The sequence below is a fragment of the Macrobrachium rosenbergii genome, chromosome 36 (genome assembly GCF_040412425.1).
Source record: "Macrobrachium rosenbergii isolate ZJJX-2024 chromosome 36, ASM4041242v1, whole genome shotgun sequence".
In the NCBI taxonomy this organism is placed as follows: Eukaryota; Metazoa; Arthropoda; class Malacostraca; order Decapoda; family Palaemonidae; genus Macrobrachium; species Macrobrachium rosenbergii.
Genome location: NC_089776.1, coordinates 18,867,623 through 18,875,418, shown reverse-complemented (window position 1 = coordinate 18,875,418; position 7,796 = coordinate 18,867,623). Strand labels below are relative to the sequence as shown.

Genomic DNA, 7,796 nt, shown 5'->3' with positions numbered 1-7,796 from the left:
AGGATTAGAAAGAAATGTGAGTGAAAACATATTTTTTGGAGGAACCTAAATTTGGGCATTACTAGGTTTTGGAGCATAAAAGAGTGGTCGTTCTAGGGGACATAAAGGCAAAGGTAGGAGGTAGGGAAAGATACGGTATTATGGGCATATATGGAGTTGATGGAATAATCGAGAATGGGGAGTGTTAAGTGCTGTGGAAATTTTTTTGCAAAGGGCCTTATTGTTGGAAATAACATTGTTTCCAAAGAAACACGTTTCGAAATATATTACCTGGGAAAGAGTAAATGATGATGTAAAGAATTTGTTAAATTAAATGCGGGCATAGAGCTGAGGAGGCGTAATCTGACTGATGTAATGCTGACAATAAGGGCAGCTGGAGGTGTGTCTGATTATTATTTGGTTGAGCCTAAACATAAGATAAATTGGAATTAAAGCTAGAGAAGAGGCGAAAATGCAACTATAAGAGTAAATGAGACAAATAAGTATGATAAGGAGTAAGTGAGGAGAATATATGTGGAGACAATGAAGGTGGAATGGGCAATAGGGAAAGACATGAAAGTTAAAGGTATTTATGAAGAATGTTCAAGTTTTGGAATGAGATCATAGAGTCAGCAGGAGGCTGTGTGGTTTTAAGATAGTGAGAACACTGTCAAAAACATTAGTAAAGCAATTATAAGGTTAAGAATGGAGAAACTCCAGGGATTATATGTGAGATGGGCATGTTTTAATGAGGCAAAGTGTCTGAACAAATGGATGATAGAGATGACTGTAAGAATTATAGAGTATAACATTACTGAAAGTATATGGTAGGATATTGTTTCAGGAAGTAAGGACATGTCAGAAGGATTGAAATAGAAGGAAAAGGTGTGTGGATCGGTTGTTTGTTTGAAAATTGTTATATGGGAAATTTAAAAACAAAATGGAAAAGCTGCAAGTTGCACACATGGACATAAATAAAGCAGTTGGAGACACTGATATAGAGACAGTGTGTAGGAGGATAAGGATATGGTATAGAAGATAAATTGGTGCCAGACAAAATAAAATCATAGGATGGAAATGAAGTAAGTGTTAAAATTTGTAGGTGGGACACTGACTGATGTAAAAAGTTTGAGACAAGGATGTCTATGCCTTCGTAGATTGTTAATATCTTTTTATACGGAGTGATGAGAATAGCCAGTGAGAAGGGAATTGTAGGTGAAGGTGAGATTAGAGGTTGGGTTGTGAATGGAATGTGGAATAGCTGGTGTTTACCGCTGATACAGTGCTTATCTGGATAATGAAGATAAACTGTAGACAACTTAAAAAGTTTGAAAGCATTTGCAAGAGGAAAAAGCTGAGAGTAAATGTGAGCAAGAGTATGGTTAAGAAAGTATAAGGAACCAAAAAGCTGGGACAATGACTGTTAGCATTGATGATGGAAGAATGTATGTAGTAGACTTGTTTAAGAGTTTGTGAGTATATGGATAAGATGAGATAACGGTAGGATAGAGAAAAGGCGAGCTGTAGAATAGGTGAAGCAAACTAAGTTGAAGAATGTGTGCAAAAGACTAGGATGAAACTTGCAGTCCCTGCAGGGGCTAAGGTGAAATTTCTGAGGAAATTGTTAAGCCAACTCTTCTTTATAGAAGTGAAGGGCAAGTGATGAATTGTAAATGAAAGGAAGAAGTTGACACTAGAATAGTTTGAATAATATGCATGGCATAAAAAGGAATGATAAAGATGAGAAATGTAGCGACACAAACAAAGAAGTGGCAAAAATATTTGCATATGGGTAAGTGCAGAGATGATTTGATCATGTGGAAAGAATGTAGGATGGTAGAAGGAGAACAAGAAGACCTTGGAAAGGTTATTTAGGCGTGAATGAGGTACTGGGAAAAAGGACTCTAAATGTCAAGAAGGTGAGAGAATGTATGCAAACCAGAGGTAAATGGTACTGTATTTTTAGGGTGTTCGATGAACCTACTATATAGGTGTATGCAGTCAGTAACACAGAGGAAGCTCTCTGCAATGGGTTTCCATTGATTAATTACCAATTAAAGTGTGACTGGAGCAGTGATCTTTGCCTTGCTTTCTCTTGGGATCCCCTGTCATCGGATATATATATATATATATATATATATATATATATATATATATATATATATATATATATATATATATATATATATATATATATCAAGCACCACAGGGAAGAAATGAACTGGTTGTAGATCCTGACCAGAGTCGGCTTTATTGCTAAGCCATCTTCAGAGGACTGATACAAAGTGATAGAAATTCAGAGTATACAGTATATGGTGGCTGGACAGTACATACGTACATACCAACAGTAGGAAAACAAGAATTAGCACCTGACAGGTGTTTGCAGCTGTTTGTCATTAGTGACAGGTCTAATTTTATAAATCCGCCAGGACCCGTATTTCCGTTTTGGACGTCTTTCCTTAAAATTAAACTCCTTGCATATTTCTGAAGTTAATGGATCAAGTTGATACATTCCATTATTAATATTCTTGTGCTTGCTGAAACTTTCTTTTATAAAATTAGACTCAGTGATGTTTCTATCTAGTGCATCATTACAATAAGCTATCTTTTTTGCTCCTGCCCAGTTGACTGTTTTCCAATGCTTTCCCAGTTTGACCAACTTAAAATTTATGACAAAATTACATGGTATCTGGTATACACATCCTTTAGTATTGTCGGGCGAGTTCTGTGGAAGTACATGTTTCTGAAATGCAACATTAGCATCAAAATTCTTAAGAAGGGGGATATCTTTGAAATAATTATTATAACACGCACGTTTTTTGTGTTGTAAGGCTTTTCTTTGTTAACATAAGATGTCTTTTTTGCCACTCTGAATGTATTGTCCAGTACGAAGTCAGGATATTTCAATTTCTTGCAGATATTCCTAATCATATCTATTTCATCATCAGTGTATTCAGGGCTACATATAAGTAATGCTCTTAAAAACATGGATGTGAAAACTGATTCCTTAACATTATAGTTGCGACCAGAATAAAAGTGAACATAATTATAAATATTGTTTTTTTTCTGTATTTAAATTCATTACTAGTTCTATGTATTAGACAATCGAGAAAGGGTAGGCAACTATCCTCTTCCATTTCCATAGTGAATTTTATTGATGATAATAGTTCATTTAATCTAACAAAGGAGTTATTTAAACTTTTACCAACTGACCAAACACATACTATGTCATCAACATACCGGAACCATATTTCATTGCGTGAAATTATTTTGTTTAATACTTTGCTTTCGAAAAATTCGACGTACAAACTACTCAGCACTGAGGAACTGAGGATAACGGGTTACCCTTTGCCATGCCAAAATTTGAGAGTAAGATTTCCGGTTATATTCAGATTCACATTCTTTTACACAAATTTCAATTAATTCTATTATCGTGTGCTTGGAAAATGATATATCCAGTTGTGAGTTGTCGAGCAGTCCCTTAAAAACTCCGGCAGATCGTCAATAGGTACCTTTGTTAATAATGAAGTTACATCAAAACTGACCGGCTTGGATTCTCTTTTGATCTGTACATTACTCGAGTTAATATTTATCAAGTCAATATTATTCTTAATATTGGAATCAGAGATGGTACCAACCAATGGGTTAAGAATATTCATTAGGTATTTTACTAATTTGTCAGCTTTTCTATTATAGTTCTAAGAGCATTACATACATGTAGCCCTGAATACATTGATGATGAAATAGACATAATTAGAATATTGGCAAGAAACTGAAATATCCTGATTCTGTATTAGACAATGCATTCAAAGCGTCAAAAAAGGCACTTTATACTTACAAAGGGGAGCTTACATACACATACACAAAAAAACCCTCTTGTGCTGCCATATGAAAATGATTTCAAAGATATTCCCCATCTTACTAAATGATGTGTATACCAGATTCCATGTAATTCCTTTCATAGCTTTTATATTGGTCAAACTGGAAAAGCATTGGTAAAGAGAATAGCGCAGCTTAAAAGATGTGTAGGAAATACATAGGTGAACAGTGGAATTTTTTAACATGTCAGGGAAACCAGTCATACAGTCAATTGGGCAGGAGAAATAAAAAGTTAGTTTATTCTAATAATGAACTAGAAAAAACATTATCGAGTCTAGTTTTATAAAAGAAAGTTTCAGCTTGAATAAGAGCGTTAGTCATGAAATGTTTGGACTTGATCCATTAATCTCAAAAGAAATATGCAAGCAGTTTAATTTTAAGGCAGGTACTTCAGAGCAGAAGAAAAGGGAAATACGGGTCCCAGCAGATTAGTGAAATTTGACCTGTCAGCAATGACAAACACCTACAAACGCCTGTCAGGTATTAATTCTTCTTTTCCTACCGTGTTGGTATGTTCGTATGTACTGTACCTGTACTGTACCGCTAATATATATGAATCTCTACCACTCTGTATCAGTACTCTGAAGATGGTTTAGTTAGTAATGAAGCCGACACCAGTCAGGGTCTACAACCGTGTTTCATTTCTTACTTGTGGAGTTTGATATTACAAGCATATATATATATATATATATATATATATATATATATATATATATATATATATATATATATATATATATATATATATATATATATATATATATTCTTCATACTGGAATAGGAGATGGTACCAACCAATGGGTTAAGATCACTGTCCCATTCGTATTTCAATTGGTATTTGGTGGATCCACAAAGACCTGTTTGTTAGGATGCTTGTTTTACTATCAAGAGGTTCCAGTTCCGTGTCCAGAAGAGATAGAATGCATAGGCATGTTCCATCAAATTTCACTGGGTTTCTATACGCATTAGCAGGAAATTGCGTAGCTGGTAGTTATACCACTATGGTGGATGACAGTCAATATAGAAAAGGGATAGGACTAGCATCCTCGGCCCAATACTTGCTAAGAATCCCATGGTTGACTTCTAATGAATGGAGGGGTTAGTGTGGGAAATCTGTCTATCTCTCCTTTCAGCCTGCAAGATGGTCATCATGTACGATACAGATTTCATTGGAGAGGACTCTGCCTTCACCAATCGCCCTGTACCTTACTACGAAGCTTTGCGACTATGCATGACTTACACTTGCCTTGGGATGGTCTGCTCCAGAAATGCAGGTAACTAGAAATTTTCGTCACATTTCCATCAGAATTTGTATTCTAGATATCAGTGTTATTATGACATACCTTATAAGATCAATATAAAATTGTGCTAAGTTTGAACGTCGTTATAATGCCATTTCATCAACAAATTGGCTGAAGTGTTTTCTTTATTCTCAGGCACATGCTGGCTGAAGAAAAACACGCAATTCACGTCAACTAGAACAACTTCATTTAATGACAATTTTCTCTACTGGTACACTGCTTGCGAATAGGTCAACCATGGAATTTTATCCTGTTATTCTGCAACCAGATTCGCGGTAACGCTCGAAGACAAAAGTCTGCTCTTGACACTCCTCTTGCAAGATGAACAAGCTTTATATCACCAGATGATTTTCAGTGAAGGAAACATTTTTGAGTCTTATCTTTAGACCTTCACATTTCAGCTTCATGACTTAACTTGTGATGGATGTGTTACTGCCGTCTGGTGAAGTAGTTCAAGGCTTTATTGTGCCCTGTCATTACTTTGTAAATTTAGCTCTTTAAAATCAGTGCAGAGAGTGACCTTAACATTCTGTTGCTTAAGTATATTCTCCATGTGCATTAACCAGTGATGGTAAAGTAAAATAAACCAGGGAATGACGATAATGACGAATTTCAATTATCCTAATTCGTTCATCTATTTTCTCATACAAAAAGGAAAGGAAAATCGAGCTAGAAAGGTACTTTCACAGTGCTCAGGAAATCCCAGTGCCAAGTCATATATCCAGCCTTGATTTGTAGGTCTGGCTTCATTGGTGAATAAGTTTACATCAAGTCTTATAGGCTTATTTTTCCAGGTTTCTCGATCTTTACCAATTGAATGAATAAAAAATAATCATGCAAAGAATAGCAAACAACATATAAAAATTACCAGACTTTGAATTTAATTAATAAAAGGCAGTCTACTTTATTGTCTCCGGGAGCCTTGCCCTACAGTAAGTGATAAATGTCTTTAAGACTGATATTAACTTGTGAAGGGAGGCCGTCATCTCAAACGCCATGAACAGTAGGTGTGGAAACAGTGTAGGCCAGGCTTCATTGATGACCAAGCTGACATCAAGTCTTATAGGCTTATTTTTCCCGTTTGTCGATCTTTAGCAACTGAATGAATAAATAAAAAATCATGCGAAGATTAACAAATCTATTTTGCTATTAAAATTTTATACTAAAGCCGGTTTATAAAAAAATGGCAAAACTTTGAAATTAGACGATAAAAAGATAGTCTAGTTTAGGTCTCGGGGGAAGCCTTGCCCTTGAGTAAGTGATGGATGTCCTTAAGACTGATATTAGCTGATGAAGGTGGCCATCGCCTAGAGCCTCGATGGCTTGGTCGGTAGAGCAGCAGCCTCGGACTTCATAGAGGTCTGTGGCTCGGGTTCAAATCTGCAGCCGACCGGTCAGAGAGGCGGACACTTTGCTATCCGTGTAAGACACCCCAGGATTATGTATGTAATCAACGGATAGGTTTGCTGAAAGCAAATGGGTGTTACAGACTAATACACACACAAACAAAGCCACTCCAACATCTTCTAAAAACATAACAGACACCTCACATGTCTCGAACTGTTGACCTAACCGCTCAAGTCTCCTCGCTGCTGGGAGAAACGGAGTTGGGGATTTGGTGCGATACATGTACACATGCGCTACCGGGGTCTAAGCGATGTCAAGCAGGGCAGCCGATCAAGGCTACGGCCTACCCCAACGCCAAATCAAAGTCCTTCAAAAGAAGGCATCGTGCTTACCCCATATAAAAAATGGGAAAAAGCACGTTAAACGAAGAAGAAGAAGAAGAAGAAGAAGGGGGCCATCGCTTCCCATGCTATGAATAACAGGTATGGAAGGGGTGAAGTGTGCCAGGGAATGGGTCTGGTCTAACAGCTTCACTAGGCCTATCACTGGGCTCGAATACCAGGACCCTTGTCTTCTAACGACACAAGTCGGTGGATGAACAAATATCATTTATTCGAGACGCTATCTGATTTCTTGATACCTGCATCAACATAAAGACAAAATAATCTTAGAGCGCTAGCAATAGTCACTCCTGCAACTTACAGCCGTTATAACAGTGATAAATCTCTTACGGAAGTGAATAAGGATAAACCTCACCTCCTATACCATAAGCCTCACACACAGAACTTCCCCTAAGCGATGACCTAACACTTAAACAAGAACCCCAACTTGTCTGCATATCAACATATTTCTTGGGTGTGGCTTGGAGGGGGGTCATTGCCCCCCATCCCACAATTGACGATAAGTCATTGCATTGTTTTCCTGGAATTATCATAAATTAGTTCATTTTGTTTGAAGAATGTTAATGGGAATGAATACTCAAAAGCTGGTTATTCTATCTTGGAAAGAAATTGCTCTTGTCAAATTTGAGATTAATTTGTTGCAAATAAATATTTTTTCTTTGTCCTGAAGTAAATTCATTAGAAATGACTCGTACAAGCAATTGTTGAAATTTAAGACTAGTCAGTAAATGATTTGACTAGCTGGAGATGGACCATTTGCTTGCTCGGAATCGTGTTTTACAGCAACTTTCTTATCATCAACCTATATACAACGTCTGTCTCTCCCTCCTTTGGCACAGCTATATGTGCTCTCATTTGCATATAGAGAAATGCACATAAGACCAGCTGG

At 36.7% G+C, this 7,796-nt stretch overlaps 1 long non-coding RNA gene across 1 annotated transcript in view; it reads left to right on the top strand.

Moving 5' to 3' along the window:
• The window catches only part of LOC136856483 (uncharacterized), a 17,215-nt gene extending 11,494 nt beyond the window's left edge, over positions 1-5,721 (top strand). Inside the window, exons 3-4 of the long non-coding RNA XR_010858356.1 lie at positions 4,992-5,132; positions 5,295-5,721. This is a non-coding gene — a long non-coding RNA (uncharacterized lncRNA). The remainder of the gene's footprint in view (positions 1-4,991; positions 5,133-5,294) is intronic.
• Positions 5,722-7,796: the final 2,075 nt, after the last annotated feature.